The sequence below is a fragment of the Mus caroli genome, unplaced genomic scaffold (assembly GCF_978045245.1).
Source record: "Mus caroli unplaced genomic scaffold, Mus_caroli_1 scaffold_5, whole genome shotgun sequence".
In the NCBI taxonomy this organism is placed as follows: domain Eukaryota; kingdom Metazoa; phylum Chordata; class Mammalia; order Rodentia; family Muridae; genus Mus; species Mus caroli.
Genome location: NW_028227260.1, coordinates 122,656,032 through 122,677,164, shown reverse-complemented (window position 1 = coordinate 122,677,164; position 21,133 = coordinate 122,656,032). Strand labels below are relative to the sequence as shown.

General features: G+C 37.7%; 1 protein-coding gene and 1 non-coding gene across 3 annotated transcripts in view; both read left to right on the top strand.

Moving 5' to 3' along the window:
- Positions 1-21,133, top strand: part of Tenm1 (teneurin transmembrane protein 1) — an 889,421-nt gene that overhangs the window by 466,631 nt on the left and 401,657 nt on the right. The window lies entirely within an intron of this gene.
- LOC115030248 (U6 spliceosomal RNA) lies at positions 4,951-5,057 on the top strand. Its single transcript, XR_003835840.1, has one exon. It is a non-coding gene; the product is annotated as a U6 spliceosomal RNA (small nuclear RNA).

The window sequence follows — 21,133 nt, the reverse complement described above, 5'->3', positions numbered from 1 at the left end:
ACAATGCATTATAGTACATTCATAGCAGACGATATTTCACAACAGCAGACAAAAGTAAATGAAATTGGCAAGTGAAAAATACTGCTGAAACTAAGGTCATGTTGAATGCTCAGTTGTTTATACGATGTCTCTTATGGCCTTTTGAGAGAAGTGACATTCACTTTTAACATTATGTCTTTCGTATATTACAAAGCCAACAATAACCAGTATAAACACTCTTGTTTAGATAACAAAATAGACAGCTTAGGGTCAGAAAAATTTCAAGTCAACATTAGAGCATCTGTCATTTTTGTTCTCTGTCTTTATCCTTTTGTTTATTTCCATTCATTGCTCAAGCCACCCAGTTACTTTGTTCCTTTACAAGAGGTCCATTTCCCTTTTCTATGTACCATTCAGCCTTTCTGTAAATGTTCTGGGATCTCTTTGCAACTTTGGCACTGGTTGCTAGACCTGGCTCTTTCAGTCACCTCTGTGAATTTATATACACTTGTCCTATCCTGATGACTACTCGCTGTTGCTTGTGGTTATTTCTCAGACAGATACATCCAGTAGGTAAAAAGGAAGATATTTTTAATAACAGCTTGATTTATATACTTTTTTTTTAGAATAAAGTGAGTAAAGGAAGCATAAATGTAACTGTTGCTTTTATTTCCAACATATATTTTCTGAAAGACAGATGCTGATAACCATTCTATATAGAGGTAAAAGGGTTATTAATACTTGGAGGGAAAGAAGTCATGTTCCTCTCAAATGCCTCTAATGGTTTAAACATGTGATCTTGAGAAAATAATATAAATTTTTCATGCTTCATTTTTCCTCATCTTGTATTTAAATGTATTTATTTATTGCACCAGCAACTTTATAATAGCAATAACTTACCACATCTTATAATGAGAATGATGATGGCGATGATAAATAAATGGAATGATATTTGCACCTCTCTCTGTCAGAGACCTGAAAGTAATTAAACACTGTAGAAACTATTTACTCAGAATGTCTTAGACCTGATCTGTTCTAAATTAATTATATTAGAATTTAGATATCTTAATTTCAGGCAAACATAACAATTTTTAAAGGCATGTTAGCTCATAAATTATCCTACATAGTGTGGGATGCAAAGCAGAGTAAGAAATAATTTTTGAAAAATTCTCTGTGCTTTAAAAAGCATGAAGCATAATGTAAAATTAAGATTTGTATAAAATAAAGACATGTTTTAAAACCTGTCTTGATAATGTTTATAGCATGCTAGTATGCAACCAAGTTTAGTTAGTGTTGTATACTGAGGTATGTTCCCCCAAATCCTTGTGTTAAAATCATAGCATAGGTGATAGCATGGTCCTGCTACCCTATATACCAGCATGATTGTATTTGCAGATGGGACTTGTGGGGATCATTATGTCTAGATAATGCCATGACAGTTCACTCTCATGGGAGAGTAATGTCCTTATGAGGAGAGGCTCATTCTCCCTTTACCTTATGAGCACACAGCAAAAAGGGTGTCATCTGAAAGCTAGGAATAAAATCCTCCTAAGAAACCAACGATGTTGGCATTTTGAAATTTATACTTCTCGTCTCCAAGTTGTGAGAACATAATGTTCTGTTATTTAAGCCTGACTTTTTCTCTGGGCAAAATATCTTCCAGGTCTACCTATCTGTGCCATTGAAAGTGGTAGGATTTCCTTTATGGTTAATGATACCCCATTATGTCTGCATATCACATACTATGTATCTATTTATTTGTTAATGGATATTTGGGTTGACAGCATTTCTTGGCAATTACAGCCAAGGCAACAGTGACTATGGATGTGCAATATGTTTTAAAATTCTGTCTCCAATTAATTCATTTAAATTCTCTTAAGTGAAATTGCTGGATCATGTAGGAACTAAACTTTTTATAATTAGAAAACTTCATTATTTGTGTTTCATAGCATTCTAAGAGCACAAAACTGCATCTTGTCTACACTCTCTCCAACATTTGTTATTTTTCTGAATATTTATAATGCACATCATGATGGGGTAAGTGACAGCTTGCTGTGGTTTCGTTTGCTTTTTTATAAAGAGCTGTATTGATCATTTGTAGATCTTCTTTGGAAAAGTATCTATTGAGCATCTTTTATTTATTTTCTTACCAAGTTATTCATATTTTGCTGTTGACTTGTGTTGTGGTTTGAATGAAAATGGCCCCTAGAAGGTGGTAGATTTGAATATGTGGCCTCTAGTTTGGGGAACTGTTTTGGGAAGAATTAAGTGGTATGGTCTTTTTGGAAGAAGTGTATAATTAAGCATAAGCTTTGAGCTATCAAAAGTCCATGCCAGGCCCGGGCTCTTGCATCTCTTTCTCTCCTCCTTCCTTTCCTCCAACTTGCAGAGCTGGGTATAAGCTCTTAGTTGTTGCTCCAGTGCCATGCCTCTGTTTCTCAATTAAATGCATTCGTTTATAACAGTTCTTGGTTACAGTGACTCTTCACAGCAACAGAACAGAGACTAAGATGATTTGTATGCATTCCATGCATATAATGGATGAAAATTCCTCATTAAACATGTACTTGCAAATATTTATCCCATTTCATAGGAATTTTCAATTTACTCAGTGTTTTCCTTTGATACGTGAGATAAACAAGTGTAAAGTACTTTCAAAAAATTTTCATTGTTCATATATTTCCACTCATTAGTCTTCTATATAAACTTTTGTTGTATTGTTTAGGGCTTGAGGATACATTTGTTTACTACACTTTTTTTTATTTTTATAAATAAAAATATTGTTTAAGTTGATTGTACCTGCATGTTGTATTTTGAAGAATATAGGTACATATACATACCAGATATCCAAATATGAAATAGCAATTAACATGTTTTTACAGAATGTAATTGTAATTTTAATTTTAATGGACAAGACACTGCTCACCCTTGGCCCAGATAACCACCTCTTATGTCGTGGTATAGAAATAGAAATGCTTTATATAACACATGTATTCTCTCTATACATATTAAATTTATTTTCATTATATTATGAAGTATTATGTTTTATATGTATAAATATAATTCTTTCATTTATAATTTTTATTAGAGTGTGATTGGAAAACAAAATTATATATATATATATACATATATATATTTAGCATTATGATAACTTATTCGCCTTGTTTAATGATTCTTATAATGATATATAATAAACTCCTCACTTGACACAGATTATTCATGCATATACTTATTTTAAACTGACTCTCAGGGAGCTCAGACTGGCCTTGAACTTACTATGTAGTTGAGGATAACCTTGATCTTTTGATGTTTCTGCCTCTACAAGCTGAGTGCTTGGGTTGTAGGAATGCACCATTAAGCACAGTTAGTGCAGTGCTAAGTACCAAACCCAATGCTTTTATCTGTACTATGCAAACACAGTATCAACTGAACTGAATACATCCTTAGCCTTTTATGCACATTTTTGAGACCAGCTTAGTATCCACAAAATTGTTAAATATTAGATGTGGGCATATCTGCGGATGATTACACTATGGGTGTATTGAGTATAATCAACCATTACAGCTATTTTACGAAGTAACATATGCACTGTTACTATTTGTAGAGTTACTAAGCCCCTAATATCCCCCTCATAATTATCCATTGTTGTAATTATAAAGTACATTTAGAGGAAAATCCCTAGACATAATTCATAACTTAAATAGATCTATTTTATTTTGATACAATTTATTTGATACTAACTTGGCATTCCCATAAAGGAAGAGATGGATATCAGGAATGATTAAACTGACTACCAGAGGATATATTAGAATATACTCCAATGAACATATGCACACCACGGCATACATGAACATACACATGAGTATATACATGTGCATGTACACATACAGAAATAAACATAATTAAAACATCCTTAAAGTAGAAAGTGATCTAAATACTTGAGTAGCCTGGTGTCATCACTGGTGGCTCTTACAGAGAAAGAAGGAGGGATTTTTTCTTTGTTTCTTTTTCTTTCTTGTTTTTTTGTATTTTTTTTTCAGGAACATATTTTAACAAATAGAAAAAAAGCAGTAGTAACAGAAACAACAACAAACATGAATATGCCAGTCTTTTCTTAAAATTATTTTTAATATGGGTTAATTGAATATAATTGTATTACTTTCCCCCTTCCTTTCCTCCAACCAACCCTGCCAGCCACCCTCCTTCAAACCAACCCCATGTTCCTCACTTTCAAGCTGATAGCCTTTTTTTAGTATTGGTACATACATATACATATGTGTGCATGTATGTTCATATATTCATGAATGTATAAATACAACCTGCTGAATCCATTTTAATGATGTGTGTGTGGAGGTAGCTTGAATGAAAATGGCCCCTATAGAGTCATAGAAAGTGGCACTATTAGGAGATGTGGCCTTGTTGGAGGAGATATGTCACTACATGTGGGCTTTTAGGTCTCAGATGCTTAAGCTAGACCGTGTGTCATCTTCTCTTGCTACTGACTTTGGCTTTGGATATAGAACTGTCAGCTGCTCTTCATCGTGTCTGCCTAAGTGCTTCATACTTCCCACCAGGATGTTAATGGGATAAACTTCAGAGCTATAAGACAGTTACAAAGAGAAAGTATCCAAGGAGCTAAAGAGATCTGCAACCCTGTAGGTGCAACAACATTATGAACTAACCAGTACCCCAGAGCTCTTGACTCTAACTGCATATGTATCAAAAGATGGCCTAGTAGGCCATCACTAGAAAGAGAGGCCCATTGGACACGCAAACTTTATATGCCCCAGTACAGGGGAACGCCAGGGCCAAAAAGTGGGAGTGGGTGAGTAGGGGAGTGGGGGAGAGGGTATGGGGGACTTTTGGGATAGCATTGGAAATGTAATTGAGGAAAATACGTAATAAAAATATTAATAAAAATATAAAAAAAGAAAAAAGAAAAAAATATTTTCCTTTATAAAAGTTGTCTTGGTGCTCACTTCAGCAGCACATATATTAAAATTGGAACAATACAGAGAAGATTAGCATGGCCCCTGGGCAAGGATGACACACAAATTCGTGAAGCGTTCCATATTTTTTAAATCAAGACCACTCACTATCATCAGAACACAGTATTCCCACCCCACCTAGTCCTGGGCACCCCAACACAACCGAAAAGCTAGACCCGGATTTAAAAGCATATCTCATGATGATGGTAGAGGACATCAAGAAGGACGTTAATAACTCACTTAAAGAAATACAGGAGAACACTGCTAAAGAGTTACAAGTCCTTAAAGAAAAACAGGAAAACACAACCAAACCATTAGAAGTCCTTAAAGTAAAACAGGAAAACACATCCAAACAGGTGATGGAAATGAATAAAACCATACTAAACCTAAAAAAGGAAGTAGACACAATAAAGAAAACCCAAACTGAGGCAACGCTGGAGATAGAAACCCTAGGAAAGAAATCTGTAGCCATAGATGCGAGCATCAGCAACAGAATACAAGAGATGGAAGAGAGAATTTCAGGTGCAGAAGATTCCATAGAGAACATTGGCACAACAATCAAAGAAAATGCAAAATACAAAAGGATCCGAACTCAAAACATCCAGGAAATACAGGACACAATAAGACCAAACCTATGGATAATAGGAGTAGATGAGAATGAAAATTTTCAACTTAAAGGGCCAGTGAATATCTTCAACAAAATTATAGAAGAAAACTTCCCAAACCTAAAGAAAGAGATGCCCATGAACATACAAGAAGCCTACAAAACTCCAAATAGACTGGACCAGAAAAGAAATTCCTCCCGACACATAGTAATCAGAACAACAAATGCACTAAATAAAGATAGAATATTAAAAGCAGCAAGGGAGAAAGGTCAAGTAACATATAAAGGCAGGCCTATCAGAATTACACCAGACTTTTCAACAGAGTCTATGAAAGCCAAAAGAGCCTGGACAGATGTTATACAGACATTAAGAGAACACAAATGCCTGCGCAGGCTACTATACCTGGCCAAACTCTCAATTACCATAGATGGAGAAAACAAAGTATACCACGACAAAACCAAATTCACACATTATCTTTCCACTAATCCAGCCCTTCAAAGGATAATAACAGAAAAAAACAAATACAAGGATGGAAATCATGCCCTAGAAAAAGCAAGAAAGTAATCCCTAACAAACCAAAAAGAAGACAGCCACAAGAACAGAATGCCAACTCTAACAACAAAACTAAAATGAAGCAACAATTACTTTTCCTTATTATCTCTTAATATCAATGGACTCAATTCCCCAATAAAAAGAAATAGACTAACAGACTGGCTACACAAACAGGACCCAACATTCTGCTGCTTACAGGAAACCCATCTCAGGGAAAAAGACAGAAACTACCTCAGAGTGAAAGGCTGGAAAACAATTTTCCAAGCAAATGGTCTGAAGAAACAAGCTGGAGTAGCCATTCTAATATCAAATAAAATCAACTTCCAACCCAAAGTTATCAAAAAGACAAGGAGGGACACTTCATACTCAGCAAAGGTAAAATCCTCCAAGAGGAACTCTCAATTCTGAATATCTATGCTCCAAATGCAAGGGCAGCCACATTCATTAAAGACACTTTAGTATATAGCTCAAAGCACACATTGCACCTCACACAATAATAGTGGGAACTTCAACAAACCACTTTCAGCAATAGACAGATCGTGGAAACAGAAACTAAACAGGGACACAGTGAAACTAACAGAAGTTATGAAACAAATGGACTTAACAGATATCTACAGAACATTTTATCCAAAACAAAAGGATATACCTTCTTCTCAGCACCTCACGGGACCTTCTCCAAAATTGACCATATAATTGGTCACAAAACAGGACTCAACAGATACAAAAATATGGAAATTGTCCCATGCATCCTATCAGACCACCATGGACTAAGGCTGATCTTCAATAACAACATAAATAATGGAAAGCCAACATTCACATGGAAACTGAACATCACTCTTCTCAATGATACTTTGATCAAGGAAGGAATAAAGAAATAAATTAAAGACTTTTTAGAGTTTAATGAAAATGAAGCCACAACATACCCAAACCTATGGGACACAATGAAAGCATTTCTAAGAGGGAAACTCATAGCTCTGAGTGCCTCCAAAAAGAAACTGGAGAGAACACACACTAGCAGCTTGACAACACATCTAAAAGCTCTAGAAAAAAAAAGGAAGAAAATTCACCAAAGAGGAGTAGACAGCAGGAAATAATCAAACTCGGGGGTGAAATCAACCAAGTGGAAACAAGAAGAACTATTCAAAGAGTTAACCAAACGCGGAGTTGGTTCTTTGAGAAAATCAACAAGATAGATAAACCCATAGCTAGACTCACTAGAGGGCACAGGGACAACATCCTAATTAACAAAATCAGAAATGAAAAGGGAGACATAACAACAGATCCTGAAGAAATCCAAAACACCATCAGATCCTTCTACAAAAGGCTATACTCAACAAAACTGGAAAATCTGGACGAAATGGACAAATTTCTAGACAGATACCAGGTAGCAAAGTTAAATCAGGATCAAGTTAATGATCTAAACAGTCCCATATCCCCTAAAGAAATAGAAGCAGTCATTAATAGTCTCCCAGCCAAAAAAAGCCCAGGACCAGATGGGTTTAGTGCAGAGTTCTACCAGACCTTCAAAGAAGATCTAAGTCCAGTTCTGCAAAAGCTATTCCACAAAATAGAAGTAGAGGGAACTCTACCCAACTCATTCTATGAAGCCACAATTACTCTGATACCTAAACCACAGAAAGATCCAAGAAAGATAGAGAACTTCAGACCAATTTCCCTTATGAATATTGATGCAAAAATCCTCAATAAAATTCTCGCTAACTGAATCCAAGAACAGATGAAAGCAATCATCCATCCTGACCAAGTAGGTTTCATCCCAGGGATGCAGGGATGGTTTAATATACGAAAACCCATCAACGTTATCCATTATATAAATAAACTCAAAGACAAAAACCACATGATCATCTCATTTGATGCGGAAAAAGCATTGGACAGGATCCAACACCCATTCATGATAAAAGTCTTAGATCAGGAATTCAAGGCCCATACCTAAACATGTTAAAAGCAATCTACAGCAAACCAGTACCCAACATCAAAGTAAATGGTGAGAAGCTTGAAGCAATCCCACTAAAATAAGGGACTAGACAAGGCTTCCCACTTTCTCCCTACCTATTCAACATAATACTTGAAGTCCTAGCCAGAGTAATTCGACAACAAAAGGAGATCAAGGGGATACAAATTGGAAAAGATGAAGTCAAAATACCACTTTTTGCAGATGATATGATAGTATATATATGTGACCCTAAGAATTTCACCAGAGAACTCCTAAACCTGATAAAGAGCTTCGGTGAAGTAACTGGATATAAAATTAACTCAAACAAGTCAATGGCCTTTCTCTACACAAAGAATAAACATGCTGACAAAGAAATTATGGAAACAACACCCTTCTCAATAGTCACAAATAATATAAAATATCTTGGCTTGACTCTAACTAAGGAAGTGAAAGAGCTGTATGATAAGAACTTCAAGTCTCTGAAGAAAGAAATTAAAGAAGATCTCAGAAGTTGGAAAGATCTCCCATGCTCATGGATTGGCAGGATCAACATTGTAAAAATGGCTATCTTGCCAAAAGCAATGAATCTACAGGTTCAATGCAATCCCCATCAAAATTCCAACTCAATTCTTCAACGAATTATAAAGAGCAATCTCCAAATTCATCTGGAATAACAAAAAAACCTAGGATAGTAAAAACTCTTCTCAAGGATAAAAGTACCTCTGGTGGAATCACCATGCCTGACCTAAAGCTCTACTACAGAGCAATTGTTATAAAAACTGCATGGCACTGGTATAGTGACAGACAAGTCGACCAATGGAATAGAATTGAAGACCCAGAAATGAACCCACACACCTACAGTCACTTGATCTTCGACAAGGGGGCTAAAACCATCCAGTGGAAGAAAGACAGCATTTTCAACAAATGGTGCTGGCACAACTGGTTGTTATCATGTAGAAGAATGCGAATTGATCCATTTCTATCTCCTTGTACTAAGGTCAAATCTAAGTGGATCAAGGAACTTCAAATAAAACCAGAGACACTGAAACTTATAGAGGAGAAAGTGGGGAAAAGCCTTGAAGATATGGGCACATGGGGAAAATTTCTGAATAGAAGAGCAATGGCTTGTGCTGTAAGATCTAGGATTGACAAATGGGACCTCATGAAACTGCAAAGCTTCTACAAGGCAAAAAACACTGTCAATAAGACAAAAAGGCCACCAACGGATTGGGAAAGGATCTTTACCTATCTTAAATCAGATAGGGGACTAATATCCAATATATATAAAGAACTCAAGAAGGTGGACTCCAGAAAGTCAAATAACCCCATTAAAAATGGGGCGCAGAGCTAAACAAAGTATTCTCACCTGAGGAATAATGAATGGCTGAGAAACAACTGAAAAAATGTTCAACATCCTTACTCATCAGGGAAATGCAAATCAAAACAACCCTGAGATTCCACCTCACACCAGTCAGAATGGCTAAGATCAAAAATTCAGGTACAGCAGATGCTGGCGAGGATGTGGAGAAAGAGGAACACTCCTCCATTTTTGGTGGGATTGCAAGCTTGTACAACCACTCTGGAAATCAGTCTGGTGGTTCCTCAGAAAATTGGACATAGTACTACTTGAGGATCCAGCAATACCTCTCTTGGGCATATATCCAGAAGCTGTCCCAACTGGTAAGAAGGACACATGCTCCACTCTGTTCATAGCAGCCTTATTTATAATAGCCAGAAGCTGGAAAGAACCCAGATGCCCCTCAACAGAGGAATGGATACAAAAAAAATGTGGTACATTTACACAATGGAGTACTACTCAGCTATTAAAAACAATGAATTTATGAAATTCCTAGGCAAATGGTTGGACCTGGAGGGCATCATCCTGAGTGAGGTAACACAATCACAAAAGAACTCAAATGATATGTACTCACTAATAAGTGGATATTAGCCCAGAAACTTAGTATACCCGAGATATAAGAGACAATTTGCAAAACACATGGAACTGAAGAAGAACGAAGACCAAAGTGTGGACACTGTGCCCCTTCTTAGAATTGGAAATAATCACCCATGGAAGGAGTTACAGAGACAAAGTTTGGAGCTGAGACAAAAGGATGGACCATCTAGAGACTGCCATAAGCAGGGATCCATCCGATAATCAGCTTCCAAACGCTGACACCATTGCACACACTAAGAAGTTTTTGCTGAAAGGACCCAGATATAGCTGTCTCTTGTGAGACTAGGCCAGGGCCTAGCAAACACAGGAGTGGATGATCACAGTCAGCTATTGAATGGATCACAGGGCCCCCAATGGAGGAGCTAGGGAAAGCACCCAAGGAACTAAAGGGAACTGCAACCCTATGGGTGGAACAACATTATGAACTAACCAGTACCCCGGAGCTCTTGACTCTAGCTGCTTATGTATCAAAAGATGGCCTAGTCGGCCATCACTAGAGAGGCCCATTGGACATGCAAACTTTATATGCCCCAGTACAGGGGAACGCCAGGGCCAAAAAATCGGAATGGGTGGGTAGGGAAGTAGGGGGGAGGGTATGGGGAGACTTTTGGGATAGTATTGGAAATGTAATCGAGGAAAATACGTAATAAAAAGTATTAAAAAAAAAAAAAAGAGTTGCCTTGGTCATGGTGGTTCTTCACAACCATAGAAATCTTAACCAAGAAGTTGATACCCAGGAATGGGGTATTGCTGAGTTAGACCTGACCATGCTTTTGATTAGGAGAATATGGACTTTGGGACTTTGGATTTGGAAAGTAGTGGAATTCTTTAAACAACACTCAATGGGCCATACTAGTACAAGCACAGAAGACAGTGGTGCTGAGGGTAATTTGAACTGTGAGGGCCCAGAGATGTTTCAGATGTATGAGAATATGGGCTGGAAACCATTCTTGTAATATTTTGGCTAAGAAAATGTTTTCTTTCTGCCCTTGTGCAAAAAATAAATAAATAAATAAAATCTGCCTGAGGCTGAACTGAAGAGATATGAATTAATAGCTTTGGTAGAGGAAGTTTCCAGATAGCCTAATAGTGACTCTTTTACTTGGTAATTAATGACCATGCTTATGCAAATCTATAATTTAAAGTAATAATCTGAGCCAAGAAAAATAACAAATGTACAGTTTGAGGAGAAAGGAGTGCAAGGAAAAAGGTTTTTTAAAGTCTATTGCTAAATGGATTAAATGGAGTGACCCTAGATCAAAACCTCACCTAGCTAAGCTTCCAATTTGTGGAAGGGCGTTAAGGAGAAGATGGGTAGCAAACACCTTTAATCACAGCAGAAATCAGGAGGAAGCAGTCAGTGGATTTCTGATTTCAAGAAGAGCTTGGTCTATAGAACTAGTTCCAGTACAGCCAAACTTAGGCTATGAAGGAAACAGTGGAAAACAGAAAGTGGCTGAAAATGCATTTGACCATGGGAGCCATGTTTCAGTCCCAGCAAACAGTAGAACTTGACAGCTTCAGTTGTGTGCTTCTAGCTTTAGAGTCAAGGATACAAGAAAGGGGTTACAGTATCTCCCTCTATAACTAAAGAAAGCCACCAAGGCAAGGAATATATCAGGGGTATCCCACATTGAGTACTAGAGAGGTCATTGCATGTTCCTATGAAGGTGAAGCCTGGATTGCTTTGGAGAGCCCAAATGTTGGAGTTGTCAGAATTGTGCAATACCTGCAGAAGAAAGCTACTAACATGAGTGGAACCATCCCAAGAGAAAGAAGTGTTGCAGTCAGCAAAGCTAAAATGAGTTATAGATCTGAAGAGTACTTTGACATCAGACACGGAGATGTAGAGTTTGGGGTTTGCCCAGCTGGTTTTTGGTCTTGCTTTGAGTCAGTATTTACTATGCTTCATTTCCTGCTTTTTGGAATGTAAATATATATTCTGTGCCAAATATGTTACAAGTATGTGATCTGCTGTTTGATTTTGATTTTATAAAATACTATAGTTAAGAGATTGTCATAGATCTCAAAAGAAACTTTAGCCTTTGGCCTTTTAAACAATTTGAGACTTATGGACTATGGAGACTTTTGTAGTGGAGCTAAATGCATTTCTGCAATATGATATAGCTATAAGCCTATTGGTCAGGGAGAGGAATGTGATAGTTTGAATGAAAATGTACCCACAAGGTCATTGGGAATACCACTATTAGGGGATATAACCTTATTGGAGTAGATGTGGCCATGTTGGAGCTCATTGTGGGTAGGCTTTGAGGTTTCAAATACTCAAGTCAGGCCCAATGTCACTCTCTCTTCCTGATGCCTGTGGATTCGGATACAGAACTCTCAGCTCCTTCTCCAGTACCATGTCTGCCTGCATACCATCATGCTTCCTGCCATAACAATAATGGACTATGCTTCTGAACCTGTTGGCCAGTCCCAATTTAATGATTCCCTTTATATGAATTGTTTTGGTCATGGTGTCTTTTCACAACAATTGAAACCCTAGCTAAAATAGTGAGTGTATCGTTTTTAAGGATGTCTAGTCTGCATTGTATAGCCAACAAGGGGTTCATCCATATATGAAGCTAATTCTCCTTTCCCAGTAATAATTAGTTACCTGTAGTTCTTTCTCTAGACGACTCTGAAAAAAGTTTCCTATTTCCATGTTAACATATCCATTGATATTTCCACTGTTCTCATCTTGTTTATGCAATTTCTAGAAGACTGTTTCACCAAAGACTTACTGGTATTCTGGCTTCTCCACTATTATGACCCCTCTTCTGAATGATGTTCTTTGAACCATATATGCAGAAGCTGTGATGCAGAGGTTGGGACTGGGCTCCTCATGATCTGTTGATCTCTAAATTATGTCAGATGTTTTGGTTTGGTTTGGTTTGGTTTGATTTGTTTTAATTTCACTGGCTTAATTTTTTAAAATGAAAAATTCAGGTGATGCCAGTGTTGTTTACATATAATATAAACTATCATCAATATTGTCATGTATTAAAATTATATTTGGGGCAGGGATGTCTTAGCAGTTAAGAACACTGGCTGCTCTTCCAGAGATTTGAGTTCAATTCCAAGCAATTGAATACATGCTGTCTCATAACCATCTATAAAGGGATCTGATGTCTTCTCCTGGCTTGTAGGTTTAGAACGTTCCTACATTTAAGAAATGCATGAAGAAATGAATTTTAAAAACTATATTTGGGTACATGGTAAAGCAGGGTTATTGTATGATGACAAACAGCTCAGATATTATTAGCTTATAATATGGCTGCTGGTCTTTATGTTTATAAAGTTTCTGCTTATATATCTACTGTAAAAACTCTACTTGTAGGTCATTATTCTTCTAAATCACATAGTTTGTTATGTGGTATTTCACGTATATGATCTTTAGATGTTTCTGAACATTCTGGCACTTTGACCAGATATACAAACTCCTACTAACCTCATGAGGTCTGTTATACTTTGAGAAAATTCTTTGAAAGGCAGCTTTGCTTGAAGCTTGGCCCAGTGAATAAAGCATCAGATAATATTTGTGAAAGTCTTTGAGGAACGCAGATGAAAGGTGCCTTGTAAATACAAAGCACTAATGTTGCATGCATGGAAATACTTCACATCATTGCTATAATAGCTAAGTTCTGAGGTGCTGTTGAAACAGAAACTTTCAGAAAGCATGCATATCCCCAAATTATTGAGTATGGAGGCATATGCAAGATAATACATCCAAAGCCCTCAAATGAGAAACATGAAGCACTACTTGTTATGGGAAGTAAAAGAAACTGAGACTAATAAAAAGCTAATCAATAGAGGGGTTCAGAGTGCTTAGAGGAAGCATAAAGGATAGACATCAGCAATTCTTATATTTACTCATGACTTCAATAATATCTTTAAAGAACTATTATATGAAAAGGAGAAAGTGAAAAATCTAGAAAGAATTTTGACTATAATGGAGGAATTGCTAATAACCAAGTGTCTTGAAACCAAGTAGATTTCATTTCATTTACTTGCTAGATGGCACTTGAATATTAAAGATCTCATGGTGTTCACAAATTCATCATTCATTTACTAATTATATAAATTCTTTATACATTATACCAGGTACTCTACACATTCATACATTTGATTGTAGCAAGTTTTAAAAGATGCTAATGCTATCCTAACTTCACAGAAGAGAAAACAGAGGCATGAAAAGATGTATTTGCACTTTGTGGTAAATGGCCCAGCAATGCTGATCTGATTCTAATGCCTGAAACTGAGTTCATCATCACTTAGAAATGTCATAATGTAGCCACTAGCCTAAACTTATATAAAATGGTATCTTTTATGCATATTTTCATTAATTCCTTTAGGATTTCATACATAGTATTTTGATCGTGTCTACTCCCATTCCCAAAGACCTCCTAGATCTACCCCTGATTCTGTATCTATCCATCTCTTTCCCATCTAATAGGACAAAATCCAGCCCCATTAGAGTTGACTATATATTCTTAGGTATGTGGTTATTTACTGGGTTGTATTCTACCTACCTAGAGACATACTTTAAAAATACTTAAATTTAAATTAACTTAAAAATCTCCAGGCAAATACAAATTACCAACAGCTCCTCAATCTAGGAGTGGAACTTCATAACTATCTTCTAATTTTATACTGGGATTTTGACTGGCTTCAACGTCCTTGGGCCTTGTGCACACCATCACAATTTCAGGGAATTCATATGAACAACTGCCTGGGTGTGTCTGGAAATCACTGTTTCATTGTAGTTATTCATTGCTTCTGTCTATTACAATCTTCTTTAAATAAGCAAGGTAGTAATAGAGAACTCATGGTATACTTTTTTTTTTCACTTGAAAATCTTGCTTTATTTTTTTTTTCTCAGTTACATTTCCAATGCTATCCCAAAAGTCCCCCATAGCGCCCCCCACTTCCCTACCCACCCATTCCCATTCTTTTGGCCCTGGCATTCCCCTATATTGGGGCATATAAAGTTTGCAAGTCCAATGGGCCTCTCTTTCCATTGATGGCCGACTAGGCCATCTTTCCATACATATGCAGCTAGAGACAAGAGCTCCGGGGTTCTGGTTAGTACATCATGTTGTTCCAACAACAGGGTTGCAGATCCCTTTAGCTCCTTGGGTACTTTCTCTAGCTTCTCCATTGGGAGCCCTGTGATACATCCAATAGCTGACTGTGAATATCCACTCCTGTGTTTGCTAGGCCCCGGCATCGTCTCACAAGAGACAGCTATCTTTGGGTCCTTTCAGCAAAATCTTGCTAGTGTATGCAATGGTGTCAGCATTTAGAAGCTGCTTATGGGATGGATCCCTGGATACGGCAGTCTCTAAATGGTCCATCCTTTCATCACAGCTCCGAACTTTGTCTCTGTAACTCCTTCCCTGGGTGTTTTGTTCCCAATTCTAGGAAGGGGCACAGTGTCCACACTTTGGTCTTCATTCTTCTTGAGTTTCATGCATTTAGCAAATTGTATCTTATATCTTGGGTATCCTAAGTTTTGGGCTAATATCCACTTATCAGTGAATACATATTGTGTGAGTTCTTTTGTGATTGTGTTACTTCACTCAAAATGATGCCCTCCAGGTCCATCCATTTGGCTAGGAATTTCATAAATTCATTCTTTTTAATAGCTGAGTAGTACTCCATTGTGTAAATGTACCATGATTTCTGTATCCATTCCTCTGTTGAGGGACATCTGGGTTCTTTCCAGCTTCTGGCTATTATAAATAGGGCTGCTATGAACATAGTGGAGCATGTGTTCTTTTTACCGGTTGGGACATCTTCTGGATATATGCCCAGGAGAGGTATTGCTGGATCCTCCGGTAGTACTATGTCCAATTTTCTGAGGAACCACCAGACTGATTTCCAGAGTGGTTGTACAAGCTTGCAATCCCACCAACAATGGAGGAGTGTTCCTCTTTCTCCACATCCTCGCCAGCATCTGCTGTCACCTGAATTTTTGATCTTAGCCATTCTGACTGGTGTGAGGTGGAATCTCAGGGTTGTTTTGATTTGCATTTCCCTGATGATTAAGGATATTGAACATTTTTTCAGGTGCTTCTCTGCCATTCGGTATTCCTCAGGTGAGAATTCTTTGTTCAGTTCTGAGCCCCATTTTTTAATGGGGTTATTTGACTTTCTGGAGTCCACCTTCTTGAGTTCTTTATATATATTGGATATTAGTCCCTTATCTGATTTAGGATAGGTGAAGATCCTTTCCCAATCTGTTGGTGGTTTTTTTGTCTTATTGATGGTGTCTTTAGCCTTGCAGAAGCTTTGCAGTTTCATGAGGTCCCACTTGTCAATTCTCGATCTTACAGCACAAGTCATTACTGTTCTATTCAAGAATTTTTCCCCTGTGCCCATATCTTCAAGGCTTTTCCCCACTTTCTCCTCTATAAGTTTCAGTGTCTCTGGTTTTATGTGAAGTTCCTTGATCCACTTAGACTTGACCTTAGTACAAGGAGATAGGAGTGGATCGATTCGCATTCTTCTACATGTTAACAACCAGTTGTGCCAGCACCATTTGTTGAAAATGCTGTCTTTCTTCCACTGGATGGTTTTAGCTCCCTTGACGAAGATCAAGTGACCGTAGGTGTGTGGGTTCATTTCTGGGTCTTCAATTCTATTCGATTGCTCTATTTGTCTGTCACTATACCAGTACCATGCAGTTTTTATAACAATTGCTCTGTAGTAGAGCTTTAGGTCCGGCATGGTGATTCCACCAGAGGTTCTTTTATCCTTGAGAAGAGTTTTTGCTATCCTAGGTTTTTTGTTATTCCAGATGAATTTGCAGATTGCACTTTCTAATTCGTTGAAGAATTGAGTTGGAATTTTGATGGGGATTGCATTGAATCTGTAGATTGCTTTTGGCAAGATAGCCATTTTTACAATGTTGATCCTGCCAATCCATGAGCATGGGAGATCTTTCCATCTTCTGAGATCTTCTAGAATTTCTTTCTTCAGAGACTTGAAGTTTTTATTATACAGATCTTTCACTTCCTTAGTTAGAGTCAAGCCAAGATATTTTATATTATTTGTGACTATTGAGAAGGGTGTTGTTTCCCTAATTTCTTTCTCAGCCTGTTTATTCTTTGTGTAGAGAAAGGCCATTGATTTGTTTGAGTTAATTTTATATCCAGCTACTTCACCGAAGCTGTTTATCAGGCTTAGGAGTTCTCTGGTGGAATTTTTAGGGTCACTTATATTTACTATCATATCATCTGCAAAAAGTGATATTTTGACTTCATCTTTTCCAATTTGTATCCCTTTGATCTCCTTTTGTTGTCGAATTGCTCTGGCTAGGACTTCAAGTACTATGTTGAATAGGTAGGGAGAAAGTGGACAGCCTTGTCTAGTCCCTGATTTTAGAGGGATTGCTTCAAGCTTCTCACCATTTACTTTGATGTTGGCTACTGGTTTGCTGTAGATTGCTTTTATCATGTTTAAGTATGGGCCTTGAATTCCTGATCTTTCCAAGACTTTTATCATGAATGGGTGTTGGATCTTGTCAAATGCTTTTTCCGCATCTAACGAGATGACCATGTGGTTTTTGTCTTTGAGTTTGTTTATATACTGGATTACGTTAATGGATTTCCGTATATTGAACCATCCCTGCATCCCTGGGATGAAACCTACTTGGTCAGGATGGATGATTGTTTTGATGTGTTCTTGGATTCGGTTAGCAAGAACTTTATTGAGGATTTTTGCATCAATATTCATAAGGGATATTGGTCTGAAGTTTTCTATCTTTATTGGGTCTTTTTGTGGTTTAGGTATCAGAGTAATTGTGGCTTCATAGAATGAGTTGGGTAGAGTACCTTCTGTTTCTATTTTGTGGAATAGTTTGTGAAGAACTGGGATTAGATCTTCTTTGAAGGTCTGATAGAACTCTGCACTAAACCCATCTGGTCCTGGGCTTTTTTTAGTTGGGAGACTATTAATGACTGCTTCTATTTCTTTGGGGCATATAGGGCTGCTTAGATCATTAACCTGATCTTGATTCAACTTTGGTACCTGGTATCTGTCTAGGAACTTCTCCATTTCATCCAGGTTCTCCAGTTTTGTTGAGTATAGCCTTTGGTAGAAGGATCTGATGGTGTTTTGGATGTCTTCAGGATCTGTTGTTATGTATCCTTTTTCATTTCTGATTTTGTTAATTAGGATGCTTTCCCTGTGCCCTCTAGTGAGTCTGGCTAAGGGTTTATCTATCTTGTTGATTTTCTCAAAGAATCAGCTCCTTGATTGGTTGATTCTTTGAATAGTTCTTCTTGTTTCCACTTGGTTGATTTCGCCCCTGAGTTTGATTATTTCCTGCCTTCTACTCCTCTTGGGTGAATTTGCTTCCTTTTGTTCTAGTGCTTTTAGGTATGTTGTCAAGCTGCTAAAGTGTGCTCTCTCTAGTTTCCTTTTGGAGGCACTCAGAGCTATGAGTTTTCCTCTTAGAAATGCTTTCATTGCATCCCATAAGTTTGGGTATGTTGTGGCTTCATTTTCATTGAACTCTAAAAAGTCCTTAATTTCTTTCTTTATTCCTTCCTTGACCAAGGTATCATTGAGAAGAGTGTTGTTCAGTTTCCACGTGAAGGTTGGCTTTCTATTATTTATTTTGTTATTGAAGATCAGCCTTAGTCCATGGTGATCTGATAGGATGCATGGGAAAATTTCAATATTTTTGTATCTGTTGAGGCCTGTTTTGTGACCAATTATGTGGTCAGTTTTGGAGAAGGTACCATGAGGTGCTGTAAAGAAGGTATATCCTTTTGTTTTAGGATAGAATGTTCTGTAGATATCTGCCAGATCCATTTGATTCATAATTTCTGTTAGTTTCACTGTGTCCCTGTTTAGTTTCTGTTTCCATGATCTGTCCATTGGTGAAAGTGGTGTGTTGAAGTCTCCCACTATTATTGTATGAGGTGCAATGTGTGCTTTGAGATTTACTAAAGTTTCTTTAATGAATGTGGCTGCCTTTGTATTTGGAGCATAGATATTCAGGATTGATAGTTCCTCTTGGAGGGTTTTACCTTTGATGAGTATGAAGTGTCCCTCCCTGTCTTTTTTAATGACTTTGGGTTGGAAGTCAATCTTATCAGATATTAGAATGGCTACTCCAGCTTGTTTCTTCATACCATTTGCTTGGAAAATTGTTTTCCAGCCTTTCATTCTGAGGTAGTGTCTATCTTTTTCTCTGAGATGAGTTTCCTGTAAGCAGCAAAATGTAGGGTCTTGTTTGTGTAGCCAGTTTGTTAGTCTATGTCTTTTTATCGGGGAGTTGAGTCCATTGATATTAAGAGATATTAAGGAAAAGTAATTGTTGTTTGCTGTTATTTTTGTTGTTAAAGTTGGCATTCTGTTCTTGTGGCTGTCTTCTTTTAGGTTTGTTGAGGGATTACCTTCTTGTTGTTTCTAGGGCGTGGTTCCTGTCCTTGTATTGGTTTTTTTCTGTTATTATCCTTTGAAGGGCTGGATTCGTGGAGAGATAATGTGTGAGTTTGGTTTTGTCCTGGAATACTTTGGTTTCTCCATCTATGTTAATTGAGAGTTTGGCTTGGTATAGTAGCCTGGGCTGGAGTTTGTGTTCTTTTAGTGTCTGTATAACATCCGTCCAGGATCTTCTGGCTTTCATAGTCTCTGGTGAGAAATCTGGTGTAATTCTGATAGGTTTGCCTTTATATGTTACTTGGCCTTTTTCTCTTACTGCTTTTAGTATTCTATCTTTATTTAGAGCATTTGTTGTTCTGATTATTATGTGTCGGGAGGTATTTCTTTTCTGGTCCAGTCTATTTGGAGTTCTGTAGGCTTCTTGTATGTTCATGGGCATCTCTTTCTTTAGATTTGGGAAGTTTTCTTCTATAATTTTGTTGAAGATGTTTGCTGGTCCTTTGAGTTGAAAATCTTCATTCTCATCCACTCCTATTATCCGTAGGTTTGGTCTTCTCATTGTGTCCTGTATTTCTTGGATGTTTTGAGTTAGGATCTTTTTGCATTTTACATTTTCCTTGGTTGTTGTGCCGATGTTCTCTATGGAATCTTCTGCACCTGAGATTCTCTCTTCCATCTCTTGTATTCTGTTGCTGATGCTCGTATCTATGGTTCCAGATTTCTTTCCTAGGGTTTCTATCTCCAGTGTTGCCTCATTTTGGGTTTTCTTTATTGTGTCTACTTCCCTTTTTAGGTCTAGTATGGTTTTGTTCATTTCCATCATCTGTTTGGATGTGTTTTCCTGTTTTTCTGTAAGGACTTCTACCTGTTTGATTATGTTATCCTGTTTTTCTTTAAGGATTTGTAACTCTTTAGCAGTGTTCTCCTGCAATTCTTTAAGGGATTTTTGTGCTTCCTCTTTACTGTCTTCTACCTGTTTACCAGTGTTCCTTTGTATTTCTTTAAGTGTGTTATTAAAGTCCTTCTTGAAGTCCTCTACCATCATCATGAGATATGCTTTTAGATCCGTGTCTAGCTTTTCCGGTGTGTTGGGGTGCCCTGGACTGGGCGAAGTTGGAGTGCTGGGTTCTGATGATGGTGAGTGGTCTTGGTTTCTGTTAGTAAGATTATTACGTTTACCTTTCACCATCTGGTAATCTCTGGGGTTAGTTGTTGTCGTTGTCACTGTTTAAAGATTGGAGCAGAAGCTGTGTTCCACTCACCAGAAGTCTTAAGATCCTGTGGCGGGTGTTGTGGGTAGCTGGTGAGTGTCAGCCGACCCTGTGCCCTAGCTACCCCGGCGCTTTTCTGACCTGAAGAGGCTCGTGGCCCTACTCAGGCCGGATTTCTGCCTCCCCAACCAAAGCAGCCTCAGGTCCCACGTGATTGGACTGGAGCAGAAGCTTTGTTCCACTCACCAGCAGTCTCAAAATCCTGTGGCGGGGGTCGTGGGTAGCTGGCGGGTGTCAGCTGATCCTGAGCTCTAGCTACCCTGGTGCTGGTCCGGCCGGAAGAGGCCTGTCCCCTCTCATGGTATACTTAATCCACTTTACTTAAAAAAAAAAAAAAAAAAAAAAAAACTGAAACCAAAGTGTTTATTTCTTCATTCTGCATCAATGTGCAAGTATTCCACAACTAATTAGGTCAGTTTCTGCTTATCTTTTCC